Source organism: Triticum dicoccoides, chromosome 1A (assembly GCF_002162155.2).
Source record: "Triticum dicoccoides isolate Atlit2015 ecotype Zavitan chromosome 1A, WEW_v2.0, whole genome shotgun sequence".
Classification (NCBI taxonomy): domain Eukaryota; kingdom Viridiplantae; phylum Streptophyta; class Magnoliopsida; order Poales; family Poaceae; genus Triticum; species Triticum dicoccoides.
In genome coordinates this window covers 447,353,581-447,372,143 of record NC_041380.1, presented here as the reverse complement: position 1 = coordinate 447,372,143, position 18,563 = coordinate 447,353,581, and the positions used below count along the sequence as shown (strand labels likewise).

The following is an 18,563-nucleotide window of genomic DNA, read 5'->3' as shown; positions in this document are numbered from 1 at the left end:
ATTGAATGTGTCTTAGGTTACAATGATGAGCAAGGGCTATCTGTGTTGGGATCCTGTGAGTCGTCGGATGCACATTTCTCGGGATGCGACTTTTGATGAGTCTCGTCCTTTATATCCACGTCCATCCTCTCCTTTGACCTCCCCCATCGAGGATATTTACTTCCTCACTTTTTCAAATACACCTATCACTCAAGTATTGCCCTCGTCCACCCATCCCACCGTGTCTTCCCATACTACTGTTGTAGACCCCACACCATCGTCACTTGCGGCTTCCCCACTAATTCCCCCTCATCTTCTTCTTTACTACACTGGTCATCCGCGTGTTGTGAATTCTTTTGATGAGCCATCTCCCACGACTATTGTCTTCTTCTATTGGCAACGCACCGCCTCCAGCTTAGCCTACTTATGGCTTCCGAGCTCGCCCGCTTCCGCCTACTAACCGCTATGGTTATTCTAGCACCGCTCTTCTCGAGACGACTTATCATGACGTTGTTACTCATCCTGAATGGCAGCATGTGATGGCATCGGAGATTGATGCTCTTTCGCGCACTGGTGCGTGGGATATCATTTCCCTTCCTCCTCGTGCTCATCTCATCACTTGTATGTGGGTCTACAAGGTTAAGACTCTGATGGTTCTCTTAAGCATTACAAAGCTCGTCTAGTGGTGGGAACATGGTGATGACTACGATGAGACATTTGCCCCTATGGCCCACACGACCACTCTTCGCACACTTTTCGTTGTGGCTTCTCTTCCTGGCGACATGGTTTGTCGTCTTTGTCGCTCTCTATATGGCCTTAAGCAAACCCCTCGTGATCGTTTCATCTCAATAGTCGATCATCGTGGGCGAACTCTTCTTCTATATGTCGATCATCACCGACAATGATTCTAAGTACATTGCCTTTGTGAAGGCTCGTCATAGTGAGTTTCTTACGTCTGATCTTAGTCCTCTTCGCTACTTTCTTGAGGTTGAGGTTTCTTCTACCTTTAATGGCTTCTTTATTTCCCAAGAGAAGTATATCCAGGATTTTCTTGCTCTTAATGATGAGCGCACTATGAAGCTCAACTTCCACCTTTGTATCCACCTCCGCTCCCTACCAGTCCGGCTGGGCATCCGTTGCCTGGTTGTAGGTTACTATGTGTGCTGCCTCGATCCCACATCTTGTCTTCCCTTGTTGGGCGGCCGCATCACCGCACACTCGGGCACCACCATCGGCGAGCAAGAGCACGAGCAAGCGTCCTTTCGACCTTGTTCAGTCTGATGTCTGGGGTCCATCTCCCTTTGCCTTGGAAGGAGGTCATCACTAGTAAATTATCTTTATAGATGATTTCTGCTAATACACATGGATATACTTTATTTCTTCTAGCGTGCAGTCCGTGCGACGGAACATGCCAATTTTCAGGGGCCATGAAATTCCTAGCAGAAGGCAGCCCATAGCAAGCAGCAGCCAGCAGGCCTGCTACTCGATATCCAGCATGGGCCCGTAAGCCGCCCCGCTAGCGCTAGCGCGTCTAGCCGTCCAGGCTGCATAGAGTCTCCCATGGAGCCCAGGCATTAAGCAATCAAAGCATCAAGCCATCGAGGACACCAGGTTGACTGGACGAGTCCTCTCCAACGCCGCCTCCTGCCCTCATCTCTTGTCTATTCGTCTTCTCTCCTCTTTTTCCAATACGACGCTTGAAGCTCGGCGATCCTCCATCGGTTCATCACCATCCAATTCAGCATGTGATGCTTCTATCAGCTGTCGGCCATCGATCCGTGAGTTCTATAGATCGCATTCCATCTGTTTTACATCTTTTCTATACATGTTTCAAGATCCAAGTCATGTCTTCTTAGGATAGAGAACATGGATCCGGTTAACAAAAGCATTTGAAAAAACAAACAGAGAAGTTAGGTCGATTACAAAAAGGAGTCATGGATAAGTTTGTTGCAAAAGAACCACATGTGTCCTCCAATAATCAATCACAGGATCAAAGCCTCACGGTTGATAATAATGTTGACCCTGATGTTGACAATGATCATAGAGATGAATAAGCAGAGAAAGAAAATAATGATGAGGTTGATGATGATCTTATTGGTAACAAACATTGATATGGATAATAATGGTGATGACATCGGGACAACTAGTACTGATGTTAACTCAAATACTTCACCTGTTGCGGATGTCGGTGGTGCTTTTCATGTTAATATAGTTGATCCAAGAAATTGGGGTTCTCTTGATCCTAAGCAGATTGACATTTTAGCACAAAAGGGCCCTAAAAGACTCACAGTTTCAGAAAGGTCCTAAGGACAGATATTCTAGTAGGTTTTCTGAACCATTCTATACTAGAATTATGTCAAATGGGGAGCATTGCGATAGAGATTGTCTTTGTCTATTCTAAGGACCTCAATAGACTATTTTGCTTTGGTTGTAAATTATTTACAAAAGGCCATATAAAAGGTCAGTTGGCAAACGAGGGGTGTGATGATTGGGTACATCTTGGCAATACACTTAAAGAGCATGAGACAAGTGTAGATCATGTTTTGAATATGACCACTTGGTATGAGCTCTGTACTACTAGATTGCAAAAGCATCAAACTATTGATAAAGATGCTCAAGGACAACTTGAGAATGAAGAGCACTGGAGAAAAATTTTGTTCAGGATTGTTTGCATTATTAAATTTCTTGCCAAGCATAATCTAGCCTTCCGTGGTAGTAACAGCAAACTGTATGAAGACAGCAATGGGAATTTCTTGGGTCTGGTAGAGATGTTGGCTGAATTTAACACATTTATTCAAGATTCAAGAGCATGCTTTTATTACAAATGAAGAAACTCATGCTCATCATCTTGATCATAAGATTTAGAATGAGTTGATACACTTGTTTGCTTCGGCTATTAAGTTTGAGATTTTTGAGAAAATAAAGAGTGCAAAATATTTCTTGGTCATACTTGATTGTACCCTGATGCAAGCCACCAAGAACAGATATCTTCAATTGTTAGGTATGTGGATTCATCTTCAGTCATGTTTGTGTAGAAGAATCCTTTCTAGAATTTTGAGATGTAAATGGTACGACTGGGCAAGGACTTTTTAGAAGTGCTAGAGAATGAACTTAAGCTTCTTGATCTTGATATAGATAATGTGAGAGGACAAGGGTATGATAATGGGTCAGATATGAAAGGAAAACATCATGGGGTACAAAGGAGAGTTTTGAATGTAAATCCTAGAGCTATCTATTCAGCTTGTGGTTGCCATAGCCTTAATTTAACACTTTGTGGTATCATCCAACACATTTATGTAACTTTCGCAATTTTTACGAAGAAATGCAATTCTGAAAGATAACATAGATAGGAGTGACGCTCAAGTTAGTATCAGCTACACGTTGGAAGAGTTGTGTCAACAGTGTTAAAGCTATCAGATTTAAATGTGCAACCATTTGGGAGGCCCTACTTTAGGTACCAAATATTTTTACATTGATTATTATGTAATTCCTTTGGCTATCTCCAACTATAACATATATTTCCTTACTTTCATTTTAGGTATCCGAAATTGATAATGATATAAACGAGCAGCGAGGCAAAAGGTTTGGCATATAATGAACCTGGGGAGTATGAATTTATAGTGGCAATAGTAATTTGGTCTGAGATATTATATGTTGTTAATTTAGTAAGCAAACACTTGCAAGCAAAGGATGTGCTTATAGATGTTGCTATTGAGAAAGCGAAAGGGTTGATTATTTTTTTCGAAGGGTATAGAGAAAGTGACTTTTTAGAAGGCATTGGAGATAGCCAAAAAAATTGCAGTTGATATGGTTATTATTACAATATTTCATGAAAGACGAGAAATTAAAAGAGGCATTTTGATGAGAACCCAGATAACACAAATGTTGCCACACAGTTTGCAGTGGAATCATTTAGAAACGGTTATTTTCCAACTATTGTTGATCAAGCAAGTATGTCACTCACAAGCATATTTGAACAATATGAGGTTAGCAGAAAGATATTCGTTTCTTATTTACTTCCGAATCATTGCAGTCATTGGATAATGAGAGCTTGAAATCTTGTGATAATCTTGAGGCAACCCTTAAAAAAGATGGCAAATCTGACATTGATTCCATTCCAAAGGATGATATGGGGCCAATTGAAATTCTAAAGTTTTTAAAGTGACATGATTGTTTTCCCAATGCAGGTATTCCATACATAGTTCTATTGACCATGCCTGTGACTGTTGCATCAGCAGAAAGAAGCTTTTCAAAATTGAAGCTATTTAAGTCCTATACGTGTCTACAATGACACAACAAAGGCTTACTGATTTGGCCACAATAGCACTTGAGAGTGAAGTGTTGGAGAACATTGATTACGAGGATAATTCAAGTAAAGACTATGCAACCAAGCTTTGAATAGGTACGATTCTTGAACCTTGCTATGTAAGACATTATGATATATACAGTACACCTGTTTTAATTTTATATTGTCGTGATGAGGGACTAATTTTGCCGGCCCGGCCCTGATTTCTCCCATGATGAGATCTTATCTATATATAAGCATTTTGTTGCCATGGTTCACATTCGGTTCTCTACGCCTATTCATGTGTTCTATGCTGACTCTGCTAGAGAATATATATATATACTTGGAGATATACACTTGGTTCTCTACGCCTATTCATGTGTTCAATGCTGACTTTGCTCAAGAATATATCTCCAAGCTGTTACGTGTAGTCCTTGCTGAGCAAGGTAATCTCGCTCAGTTCTCTTGTCCTGGTGCACATGCTCAAAATGGCCTAGCTGAGTGCAAGCATCGTCACCTTCTTGAGACGGCTCGTTTGTCGTGGTTTGTCGTCTTCGTCGTTGTCTATATGGCCCTAAGCAAACCCCTCGTGCATGGTTTGAGCGCTTCATCTCAATGGTGATTGCGGCTAGTTTTTGGCGAGTGCTCATTATCCTACACTTTCGGTCCACCATTCAACTCGTGGTCGAACAGTTCTTCTACATGTCGATCATCACTTGCAACGACTCTTAAGTACATTGCCTTGGTGAAGGCTCATCATAGTGAATTTCTTATGTCTGATCTCGGTCCTCTTCAGTACTTCCTTGAGATTGAGGTTTCTTCTACATCTAATGACTTCTTTATTTTCTAAGAGAAGTATGTCCAGGATCTTCTTACTCGTGCTACTCTTACTGATGAGTGCACTGTTGAGACTCCTATGGAGTCAACGTCCACCTTTGTGACCACCTCCGCTCCCTACCAGTCTGGATGGGCATCCTTTGCCTTGCAGCGGGTTGCTACAAGCACTGCCTCAATCCCAAATCCCGTGTTCCCTTTATGTGTGACACCATAACCGCACGCTCGAGCACCACCAATGGTGAGCAGGAGCTCGGATAGTCAACGCGTACCTGGATTATGCACGAAACAAGCCGAGGACAGGCGCTACCTATGACCGCGTGTTGTGGATTCTTCTAATAAGCCATCTCCCTCAACTATTATATCTTCTTTTGTTAGCAACGCACCGCCTCCAGTTTAGCCTACTTATGGCTTTCGAGCTCGCCCGCTTCTGCCTATGACCGCTATGGTTACTGTGCAGCTCTTCCCGAGACGACTTCTTGCCGTGAGGTTGTTCGTCCCAAATGGCTGCATGTGATGGCATCGAAGATTGATGCTCTTGCCCGCATCGGCATGTGGAATCTCATTTCCCTTCCTCCTCGTGCTTGTCTCATCACTTGTAAGTGTGTCTACAAGGTTAAGACTGATGATACTCTTGAGCGTTACAAAGCTCGTTTAGTGGTGAGAACTTGCTCGTTTAGTGGTGAGAACTTGGTCATGACTACGAAGAGACATTTACTCCTATATATATATATATGGGCTTCTATTCGCCGCTACTCTGTCTCCCAGCTTGATATCAAGAATGCCTACAGGTAGCCACCACCTAGATTCTCTTCCTAATGGCATGGTTTGTCGTCTTCGTCGATGTCTATATGGCCCTAAGCAAACCCCTCGTGTCTGGTTTGAGCGCTTCGTCTCGGTGGTGATTGCGGCTAGTTTTTGACGAGTGCTCATTATCCTACACTTCCGGTCCACCATTCAACTCGTGGTCGAACACTTCTTCTACATGTCGATCATCACTAGCAATGACTCTTAAGTACATTGCCTTGGTGCTTCCTTGAGATTGAGGTTTCTTCTACCTCTAATGACTTCTTTATTTTCTAAGAGAGGTATGTCCAGGATCTTCTTACTCGTGCTACTCTTACTGATGAGTGCACTGTTGAGACTCCTATGGAGTCAAGTCCATCTTTGTGACCACCTCCGCTCCCTACCAGTCTGGATGGGCATCCTTTGCCTTGCTGCGGGTTGCTACAAGCACTGCCTCAATCCCACATCTTGTGTTCCCTTTATGTGTGACACCATAACCGCACGCTCGAGCACCACCAATGGTGAGCAGGAGCTCGGACAGTCGACGCGTACCTGGATTATGCACGAAACGAGCCGAGGACAGACGCTACCTAAAGTCGAGGCCAATGGCGCACAGTAGGAGAACCTGGGGTGCTTAATCAAGCACGTGGCACACAACCCACAAACAGGAAAGGAACACCCAGCCAGATCAGCGGGGTACAAAGAGTGCACACGCAAGTGGGATGCCGGATCAAGTCCCTCTACTGCCAGTGCCGCCAGTCTCTGCCTCTGTTGCCTTGTCTACCAGATATTTTCAAGAGTGGCATCATCGCCTTGGGTCACTTGTGATCTCTCATCCTTAGTTCAAGGTGATCGTGGATCCGTCTCCTATGATGTCTCTAATACGTGGTCCAGTTACCTTATACTCATAGCAAGACAGTGTCTCAGCATCCTTTAGAACTTGTTCACTCTGATCTCGAGGGATCATCTCCCTTTTGCCTCCGCTTGTGACTTCTCTCAACACACCTGGATATATACTTTATTTCTTCTCGTAGTGAGGTCTTATCGATAAGCTTTTTGCTGCCATGGTTCACACTCAATTCTCTACACCTATTCATGTGTTCTATGGTGATTCTCGTGGAGTATATCTCCAAGCTGTTGCGTGGAATCTTTGCTGAGCAGACTTTGGTTCTCTTATCCTGGTGCTCATGCTCAAAATGGCGTGGCTAAGCGCAAGCATCGTCACCTTCTTGAGACGGCTCGTCCATTGATGGTCACCGCCTCTCTTTCGCCGCACTTTTGGACCGAGTCTGTCTCCACTTCCATCTATCTCATCAACCTTCAGGAATCCACTGCTCTACAGGGTGACGATCCTTTCGAGCGTCTATTAGATTCTTCCCTTATTATTCGGCGCTTCAATTGTTTTGTTGTGTTTGCTATGTCCTTGCCCACGTGAACACACCAAACTAACTGCTCAGTCCAATGAGTGTGTGTTCTTGGGATACAACGATGAGCATAAGGGATATCATTACTGGGATCATGTTGGGCGTCAGATGGCTATTTTTGGGGATATGACTTTTGTTGAGTCTCATCCCTTCTACCAGCATACATCTTCCTCGACCTTTTCAATGGAGGAAATCTCTCTTCTTCTTTTTTAAATCCAACACTCCTATCACTCCCTTATCCAGTCATCGTACTGCTCATGCTTCTCTGATTATTGTAGATCCAATGCCATCGTCTCCTATGATTTCCTCACCTCGCTTATCACATGATTCTACACCTTCATCAGTTGGCTTCCTTGTCTCCATCACCTGAGTTTATCCCGATGATTTCTGCTTGTATTCTTACATCTTTTCCTCACTTCTATATACAATCGTCCGCGTGTTGTGAATGTGTCTACAGATGTGCCACTTCCCCTCTCGGCCTACTTATGGCTTGCTTCCTCGTCCGCTTCCGCCTGTTGACCGCCTTGGTCTTCCAAGCGTTGGTGCTAGTGTTCTAGAGACGACTTCTTATCATGATGTTATTCATACCAAATGGCACCTTGCTTCCGATGGCAGAGGAGATTGTTGCTCTTGAGCGCATCGGCACGTGGGATATTGTTTCTCTTCCTCCTCGTATTTGTCCCATCACTTGATGGGAATGTTATGACTCACTTTGACTTTTTATATGCTCCTTCTTTTGCTCATGTTCCTCGACTTTACTCCACTCGTGGTCCACGTGTTGTGGATTCTTCTGATAAGCCATCTCCCTCGACTATTATATCTTCTTTCGTTGGCAACGCACCGCCTCCAGCTTAGCCTACTTATGGCTTTCGAGCTCGCGCGCTTCTGCCTATTAACCGCTATGGTTACTGCGCAGCTCTTCCCAAGACAACTTCTTGCCATGAGGTTGTTCATCCCAAATGGCTTCATGTGATGGCATCGAAGATTGATGCTCTTGCCCACATCGGCACGTGAAATCTCATTTCCCTTCCTCCTCGTGCTCGTCTCATCACTTGTAAGTGGGTCTACAAGGTTAAGACTGGTGATACTCTTGAGCGTTACAAAGCTCGTTTAGTGGTGAGAACTTGGTCATGACTACGAAAAGACATTTACTCCTATATATATGGCCCATGTGACCACTCTTCGCACACTTCCTCAATGTGGCTTCTATTCGCCGCTACTCTATCTCACAGCTTGATGTCAAGAATGCCTACAAGTAGCCACCACCTAGATTCTCTTCCTAATGGCATGGTTTGTCGTCTTCGTCGATGTCTATATGGCCCTAAGCAAACCCCTCGTGTCTGGTTTGAGCGCTTCGTCTCGGTGGTGATTGCGGCTACTTTTTGACAAGTGCTCATTATCCTACACTTTCGGTCCACCATTCAACTCGTGGTCGAACACTTCTTCTACATGTCGATCATCACTAGCAATGACTCTTAAGTGCATTGCCTTGGTGAAGGCTCGTCATATTGAATTTCTTATGTCCGATCTTAGTCCTCTTTGGTACTTCCTTGAGATTGAGGTTTCTTCTACCTCTAATGACTTCTTTATTTTCTAAGAGAAGTATGTCCAGGACCTTCTTACTCGTGCTACTCTTACTGATGAGTGCACTGTTGAGACTCCTATGGAGTCAACATCCACCTTTGTGACCACCTCCGCTCCCTACCAGTCTGGATGGGCATCCTTTGCCTTGTTGCGGGTTGCTACAAGCACTGTCTCAATCCCACATCCCATGTTCCCTTTATGTGTGACACCATAACCGCACGCTCGAGCACCGCCAATGGTGAGCAGGAGCTCGGACAGTCGACGCGTACCTGGATTATGCACGAGACGAGCCGAGGACAGGCGCTACCTAAAGTCGAGGCCAAAGGCGCACAGTAGGAGAACCTGGGGTGCTTAATCAAGCACGTGGCACACAACCCGCAAACAGGAAATGAACACCCAGCCAGATCGACGGGGTACGAAGAGTGCAAACGCAAGTGCGATGTCGGATCAAGTCCCTCTACTGCCAGCCCCGCCAGTCTCTGCCTCTGTTGCCTTGTCTACCATATATTTTCAAGAGTGGCATCATCGCCTTGCGTCACTCGTGATCTCTCATTCCTAGTTCGACGTGATCTTTTGGATCCGTCTCCGGTGATGTCTCTAATACGTGGTCCAGTGTCTCAGCATCCTTTAGACCTTGTTCACTCTGATCTCAAAGGATCATCTCCCTTTGCCTCCACTGGTGACTTCTCTCAACACACCTGGATATATACTTTATTTCTTCTCGTAGTGAGGTCTTATCTATAAGCAGTTTGCTGCCAAGGTTCACACTCAATTCTCTACGCCTATTCATGTGTTCTATGGTGATTCTTCTGGAGAGTATATCTCCAAGTTGCGTGGAATCCTTGCTGAGCTGGCTTTGGTTCTCTTATCCTGGTGCTCATGCCCAAAATGGTGTGGCTAAGCGCAAGCATCGTCACCTTGAGACGGCTCGTCCATTGATGGTCACCGCCTCTCTTTCACCGCACTTTTGGGCCGAGTATGTCTCCACTTCCATCTATCTCATCAACCTTCAGCAATCCACTGCTCTGCAGGGTGACACTCCTTTCGAGCGTCTATTTGATCGTTTATTCGGCTTCAATTTTTTGGTTGTGTTTGTTATGTCCTTCTTACCCCTCGTGAACGCACCAAACTGACTTCTCAGTCTGTTGAGTGTGTCTTCTTAGGATACAACGATGAGCATAAGGGATATCGTTGTTGGGATCATGTTGGTCGTCGAATGCCTATTTCTTAGGATATGACTTTTGTAGAGTCTCCTCCCTTCTACCCGCGTCCATCTTCTTTGGCCTTTTAAGTGGAGTACATCTCTTCCCACATTTTTTTCGACACTACTACCACTCCTATTGAGCCCTTATCCAATCGTCGTACTGCTCATGCTTCTCTGATTATTGTAGAACCAACGTCATCATCTCCTATGATTTCCTCACCTCGCTTATCACATGATTCTACACCTTCATCACCGGTGGCTTCCCTGTCTCCATCACCTGAGTTTATCCCCCGATGATTCCAGCTTTTATTCTCCATTTTTTTCCTAACTTCTATATAGGTCGTCTGCGTGTTGTTGATGCATCTACTGATGTGCCAACTTCCCCGTCTCAGCCTACTTATGGCTTCCATCCTCGTCCGCTTCGTCCTGTTGACCGCCTTGGTCTTCCAAGCATTGGCGCTGTTGTTCTTGAGCCGACTTCTTGTTGTGATGTTGTTCATACCAAATGGCACCTTGTTATGACACAAGAGATTGCTGCTCTTGAGTGCATCAGCACGTGGGATATTGTTTATGTTCCTCCTCGTGTTCGTCCCATCACTTGGTGGGTCTACAAGGTTAGGACTCACTCTGATGGTTCTTTTGAGCATTAGAAAAACTTGTCTTGTGGGTCATGGCTTTCAGCAGGAGCATGGTCCTGATTACGATGAGACTTTTGCTGCTGCAAAACCGTATGCTTGTGGCCTCTGTTCGCCACTGGTTCGTGTATAGGCTTGATGTTAAGAATGTATTTCTTAATAGTGAGCTGCGTGAGGAGGTTTACATAAAACCACCACCTGGGTATTCTACTCCTTACGACATGCTTAGTCGTCTTCATCGCTCTCTCTATAGCTTTAAGCAAGCGTCTCGTGCCTGGTTTGAGCGTTTTGCCTCTATGGTGGATGTTGCTGGTTTTTAGCGAGTGCTCAAGATCCGACGTTGCTTGCCCTGCTCTTGGTAGGACTCTTCTTCATGTTGATGACATGATCATCACTGAAGCAGACCGTGAGTATATTGCCTTTGTGAAGGCATGTTATGCAGTTTCTTATGTCTTATCTTAACCCTCTCTGCTACTTTCTTGGGATTGAGGTCCCTTCTTGGTCCAAAATAATAATCTAGGATCTTCTTACTCCTGCTGCTCTTAAAGATGAGCGCAATGTTGAGACTCCAATGGAGCTCAATGTTCACCTCCTGCTACTACTGATGTTCATCCATTATCCAATCTGACGCTTTATCGACATTTTGTTGGGAGTCTTGTCTATTTGCCTGACACTCGCCCAGAAGAAGAAACAGACTGCAGTGCCCCCTGTTCCAGTGCACCTCTTCTTGCGGCGCCGTCGCTCCACTTTCCTACTCTACCCTCCACTATATGCTCTGCGGCATTGTCGTCGTGGCCAGGATGGTGGCAAAATCACTAGTGACGATGCCTCTTGCATGATGTTGCTAGAGCCTTCATCCTCTCAAGTGGCATGAACAGCCGAATGGGACAATGCCACCATGGATGTTGGCATTCCCTCTGTTGGATCGTGAAGTGTTTTGGAGTGAGACTAAGAGAAATACGGGAAAGGAGATGATGCCTAGCGTATTAGCGGAATGAGGCCTAAACAGAATTGTTGAGATGAGTTATAGGCCCGCTACCAAAATGGTTGGCGTATTCTTCTCCAAAGGGGGACACGTGTTTGATGCAAACACGACCGAGTGGGATATAATCATACTCTATCAAGCCCAAATGATAATCTTCTTTTTTTACCCTACTTCCAAATAATAATGACCCAAACACTAAACATAGCATTGATCATAATTCTTTATACATCACACCATATCCTTAGAATCTACTAACATCTAAGGCAAATTTGAAAAAAAGAGCTTGTGAATTAAATAAATGTTCACAAATTCAAAAATTATGTTTGCGAATTCGAAAAATGTTGCCAATTCCAGTAATGTTCACGTATTCAAAGAAAGTTCACGGATTAAAAAATTGTGAATTCCAAAAATGTTAACGTATTCATAAAATGATCACATATTAAATAATGTTAACATATTCAAAACAAGTTCATGAATTCAAATAATGTACATGAATACAAAAAATTGTTAAATGTTCGCGTCGGATTCAAAAAATGTCTATGGATTCTAAAACAGTGTTCACAAATTCCAAAAATGTTATTGTGTTCGAAAAATGTTCTCATATTCAAGACAAGTATGAATTCCAAAAATGTTCACGAATTCAAAAACGGTTAAGGAATTCAAAAAATGTTCACGGCAAATTCAAAATTGTTAACTGATTCTAAAAACTATTCACAAATTCCAAAATCGCTCACATATTCAAAAACTATTCAACCATTGGAAAAGGTTCAAAATTTTCAAAAAATATTCACGAATTTGGAAAATATTCGGTAATTCAACATTTTAGCAAATTCAAAAAATGTGAACTGAAAATTGTTCACAAATTTGAAAAAGGTTCAAAAAATTAAGAAGGAAAAAGAAAAGGCAGACACGAAGAAAAACATAGCGTTGGCCATAATCCTTATACATCACACCATATTTTTTTAAATCTACTAACATGAAAGCCATATACAAAAAGAATAAATCTATGCATGTAATTTACATGTACCATTATAATTATATTGTTTTAGAAATCCTCGGTAGGTTTGTCTAGATGTCTAGACCCATGTCTATACTCTACAGCACCTTCTATACTCTACAACAATGTACGTTTGGTGTGGGTTAATTTATCACCATCCTTTCGATGGTAATCTCTATTCCCAACCTAGGGGTGTGCATTACACGATGGGGGGGAAATCTCTCAACTTCGCCAATAAGTAACTCAAATAAACAGTTGTGTATGTGATTTCAAAAGAAAGATATAAATGGCAAGGTGTTTAACAAATCTGCATGCATGTTGTATCATGCTTATTGGGTGAACAAAACAAATATCAGGACAGAAACTAAGAAACAGAATGCATACCACCAGGAACACAGCCACTACTAGCTCTGTCACGGAATATTGCGTGATAAAAGCCCGCCATGCTAACTCAGCAGCTTCCTCAACTGACATGTTGAATTTGTAAATGAAATGTAAAGCACAAACATAAGAGATGCAACTTCAAGATAATATGAACTGTGAGCAAAGCAACATATAGAGGTATAAAAAAACATACCCCTCATCCAAGATACTATAAGCATACAAAGAACTACAGAACCGGCTGCTTCCCTTGAACCTTGCACCCTCGCTATCAACATAGTACCAAGACCAGACCCTAGAAAAAGAGCAGAATTGTTAGGCATAGACCTAAGTACTGCTTAATGACATTAAAATATGTCAAAGGGCCACTCGCAGTTCCATCAAATCCAACAATCAATGTACCGATTGGAAGTACCATCCCATGGTATGAAAATAAAGGATATTAGCCAACGGTCTTTAAAGAACCAGCAATAGAAATCCTTTGCTTGTTGATGAGCTCATGGAGCTCATGGAGCTCATCAAGCTCATGAACCTCATGAACCTCATGAACCTCTGAAGGAAGAAACTATTGTTATTACTACTATCTTTACTATTAAAGGGAAGTGCGGTTGTGATGGTAGGTTGTGGTACGTCGATTCGCATGTTCGTGTGTCGCTTCCTCGCCTACTCTCTCAAACAAATACTCGTCAACGAGTGGACCCGCCAGCTCTCTTCCCTGCCTCATCAACTCACTAGCCCCGATCTGATTTCTTCTTCCTCTCTCGTTAAGAGCGAGCGCGGCCACAGCTAGGGTTACTATCGTGTCCAGCCGTTGCCGCCTCACACCGCTGCCTGGGTTGCTATCTGACACACCAACCAAGAACTGCAGTGTCGAACACGGGCCTAGGTCGCCCTCATTTGTAGATGCAAGATGTAGCTCGCCATCTTCTATGTCACATACGCCCTTCATCTCTACCTGCTTCCCAGTGTATCGAACAGAGGTGCTGTGGCAGGACTCAAGGTGCAGCAGCTACTCTAGTTGTACATGAGCCATGGGTTCAAGAGAGGTTCTTGAAGAGAGTCGATTTGTTAAGCCTTCCCTGGTATTTGTCTTCAATACCAATGTATTATTTTCTCATCACTAAGCTTTTGTCTCGCTCACTACTTGTTTCTTGCACTATATGGCCAGATCTAGCTTCTTCATTTATCCATGATTTTTCTTTAAAGTCCACCGACTAAACATACAAGAGCTTGGCAATTCTTTCTGGCTGCAGCTAAAACTTTATATTAAAGTGAACTTTAGTTTTTTTGGTTTCTTGTTCATAGAAACCGGCAGCAAGAAATAAGGCTAGATTAGCCACGGCAGCATCAGCCAAGTTTATGAGCATGTACCTGGACCCTCTGTATGGCAGTTGATCCACCTTACATGAAGATTAAAGTCATCATCAATATATTAATTTTGCTCCTGGTATGCATCTCTTGGAGAAATCTTAGGGCAAATATTTTCTTATTTTTGCTTTCTTTAGAAATCTTGGAGAAATTTAGTGTAGACACCTTCAGTTCTATAACATAGTTGAATGTAGAAATTACTACAATAAGCATTGTATCACAACAGTGGACTACTTCTATAAAGAAATACAATGATGTAATGTTCTTGGTCAAACTTCAGTTATATATTATACTTAGTACTGCAAATTCAAGAATTAAGTTTGCAGGCATGTCGTCATTGTAGTCCTGATAGATATTTTGCTTTTCTGTATTTACGTGCATTAATAATAGAGTTACTAATATCGTTTTGATATTTCATTAGTAGAAGATTGCTCCGGTTCACCACCCTTTCCTCCCGCCCGGACCGCCTCCTCTGGCGATGGACTGCCAATGCCAAATACTCGTCCAGATCCTGCTATCGCGCTCTCTACTCCGGATCCACTCATGCACCATTCTGGCGCCTTACATGGAGATGTTGGGCTCCCCTCCGCGTCAAGACATTCACTTGGCTCGCTGACCTCGACCGCTGCTGGACGTCTGCTCGACTCGCTCATCATGGCCTGCCGCACAATGATCGTTGTGCCCTGTGTGACCAGGCCGAGGAGACCATGCAGCACATCATCATTGGATGCCCCTTCTCCCGTCAAATTTGGCACGACGTCCTTGCTTGGGCCCGTGCTACTTATCTACCCCCTTCTGCCCATGACGCCTTTCTTCCATGGTGCTCGACCACTATCAGGAGCTCCCCCACCGGCCAACGTAAGGGCCTAGCCACGCTGGTGGTGCTCACGGCATGGTCCATTTGGCGCCACCGCAACAGCTGCGTCTTTGACGGCGAGATCCCCTCCACCTCGAGACTCTTCTCATCGATCCAGGAAGAAGCCCGCGCCTGGGCTCGGGCAGGCGCGCGTGGTCTAAGCGCTTTGATAGCATAGGGCCTCTCGTGTAGCGGGCTGAGCACCCCGTCACCAATGCTCTGCGGCTCCACGTCTTGCCTCTAGCGCACAAGGCTCGAGCCGTTACCCCCCCCCCCCCCCTGTACTCTCCTTCCTATCAATGAAATGATACGCACTTTTGCGTATTCGCGAAAAAAGAATGTGTCTACAACCAATGCGCATCAATGCGATCCAAACATACGCAATTCGAGGTGGATTTCACTTGTGGTAGAGAGAAGCCACACAGTTCAGATAGCAACGCGGGACTTTATGGTCACAGATAGATTGTCATGGAATAACTCAATTGATGGGATGTAGGATTCACATCGGTGCAGGTTGCCGAGTACCATGCAAATGAAATGTTGGTTGCAAAATTAATGATCTGCCTCTTTGTCGAGTAAAATTGATAAGAGTTATAAAGTCGAGAAATATTTTTTCCATCGATCTTTTAGTCTAGCAAGTAAACATTTTTTCCGTCATTCTTTTAGTAAACAATATAATTGTTTGTGCAGCCACAAGTATGCTACCTTCCGTTTCATAAACAGATGTCCTACTACAAAACATGCAGTAAAAAAGATAGCTCGATGTAAACAATATAATTGTTTGTGCAGCAACAAGTATGCTACCTTCCGTTTCGTAAATAGATGTCCTACTACGAAACATGCAGTAAAAAAGATGTAAGTTTGACTACTACAATATAAAAGATGGTTCACATTTGTAAGATAAATGTTATTTTTGATTTATCATGTTCTGAGTTTATCATGACTGTAAATTACAGAACTATTTCTGACCAAGAGAGAGATATGTGAAACTCATGATTTAGCTCATTTAAATATCACAAAATTATTGTAGGAGAGACCATCTAGCGTACTCAATTGTGGCATTGGTCGTGCTATTATTTTATGAGTTTATTTTGATGTCTACTTATTTATTTTAAAATTAAAATCAATATTATGGGTAGCAGCACATTCACTGCTGATGCAAGAACATTCCAGCTTGCCTGAAGAACAAAAAGTTCCATTATTTTGTGAGCCTATACAATTGTTTGCTTGCATTGTATATTATATAAACTTCATGTGAATTTGCATCACTTGCACCCTAATCCTTACCGGATATACACCAATACTAACTGCCAACCCCAAGAAAATTCACACGCTAATTATTAAATAAAAAGAACTGAATCAAGATTATCTTTTGTCCATACAAGATAGTTAGAGTGTAATCAACTGTACAAAGACCCTACATTATCAATATATGCAGATGAAGAATACAAGACTTGCACTCAGTCCTGCTTGGTTCCTTTCGTTTGTGCCACATCCATTGGAAGTGAGTTTTTAGCTGTCTTTCTTTGTGATAAAATGTGAAAGATTCAAATCCAATGTTGATATTTTCTTTCCAGAATGATGCTTTGTTGGTCTTTTTCACCTATTGTCTCACATGTTGAATATCTAGAGCATACTTAGATTTGCTATTTCTGTATTTTGTTTTTGTAGACTTAGTATAAGAATAAGGACACAGAGAAATAATATTTGAAAGGTGCAGGTTGAAATATAATTGACAAAAAACATGCAAGGAAAAAGGTATTACTAGAGATAGTCATTTATGATGTCAAATTCTCTCCCCTCACGATTCTTGGCTTGTTGCCTTAGGCTGATGACCCACCTAATAAAAATAACTAATAATTTGAATTACAACGCATAATGTGAGTTTTATCTCTCTGTCAAGACATGTATCCTTCAATAGTGTACTAGTCCTTATGTAGAGAAAGAAAGATAGAGAGGACTAGTTCTTGTTAATTTTATCAGAGAGATGGAGACAAACATGGAAAGATGGGGACACACAAATGGGAGAGATGGAACATCAGGGGGACTTCGCTGCTGCTTCTTGATCTGCTTCGGTGAGCGAGGAGGTAAGAAACAGGGACATGGAGGAACATTGGGCTTAAAATTTATAGAAACTCGAAGATTGACAGCTGGAAGCCATGCTGCTTTCTGTTCCCGTCAAATTTTGTGTGAGCAATTCGGTTGGGCATTACGTCAAACATGTGGAAGGCATGACATACATGTATTATGGTTCACCACCTATACACAGCAACTCCAGCGGCATGCAGTAATCAAGAAATTTAGAGCAATGGCATGCAGTAGTCACAATATTTAGAGCAAAAGAGGGAATCAAGTCATGACCAAGAAAACAGATCAATGATGATGAAACTTACATCACGTCGTGAATTCGTGCTTGGAGATGAGGCGTGCAAAGAAACGTAGAGAGGAGAAACGCTGGACGTCGCTGAGCTGATGCAATTGTTTCCCGCAGGGCTCAGTTTGTCCATAGCTCTTGTATGAGGAGCCGGCAGATAGCGGCGTAGCGCCCCCACAGCCTGCGCTAGGAGAGAACATGGAAGAGCACAGAGCCGTGGACGTCGATGGGAGGCGTCAGACCGGACGCACGACTCGATTGCGGATCTGCGGAAGGGCGGTGCCCCGGCCCACACCGTCGAAGCCGGCGGGCAGCGAGTGCGCACCGCGAACGCAGCTTGTCCCGTGAGGAGGACTGCAGGTCGGCGAACTGTCGTGGCGCCGCCGGCCGCCGCGATCCGGTCTGATCTGGGATTTCGATCGTGGGACTCGAGTCCTTTCTGTAGGTGGTGCCTTCGGCTTGCGGAACGGGCAAAGAGGCCATGTCGATGACGGGAACCATGGGAGCGGGCTTGAGCAGAGTTCGTGGCGGCGGTGGGGACTGGGAGGAAGGAGGGGATCAAGGTTGCCGCCCGTGTTGGGGGTTTCTCCTGCGTTGTGGGCTTCGACCGTTTCTTTTACAGAAAATCGACCTAGCGGAAAACCGGGCCGATGTTACAGCAGCTACACACGGGAGAAGGCCCAAGTGGATCGCAGGCCTAGCCAAGCGACAACCTCAGCGGACGACCAATTGTAAGGAATTTCCTATATGACGCTCGTTCGTATTTTTTTTAATTTGATCACTTTTTTAAAAGAGTAATTTAGAAAAATCTTCACTTTTCAATAAAAATGTCTATACTTTTAAATTTAGTTTATAATTATAAAAATTGTTC

At 43.6% G+C, this 18,563-nt stretch overlaps 1 long non-coding RNA gene across 2 annotated transcripts in view; it reads right to left on the bottom strand.

Annotated features, from left to right (window-relative positions):
- The window catches only part of LOC119278037, a 28,781-nt gene extending 10,521 nt beyond the window's left edge, over positions 1 to 18,260 (bottom strand). For both annotated transcript variants that reach the window (XR_005137462.1, XR_005137463.1), the window contains exons 1-3: positions 17,712 to 18,260; positions 13,291 to 13,389; positions 13,098 to 13,180 (exon numbers count right to left, since the gene is read on the bottom strand). This is a non-coding gene — a long non-coding RNA (uncharacterized LOC119278037). The remainder of the gene's footprint in view (positions 1 to 13,097; positions 13,181 to 13,290; positions 13,390 to 17,711) is intronic.
- Positions 18,261 to 18,563: the final 303 nt, after the last annotated feature.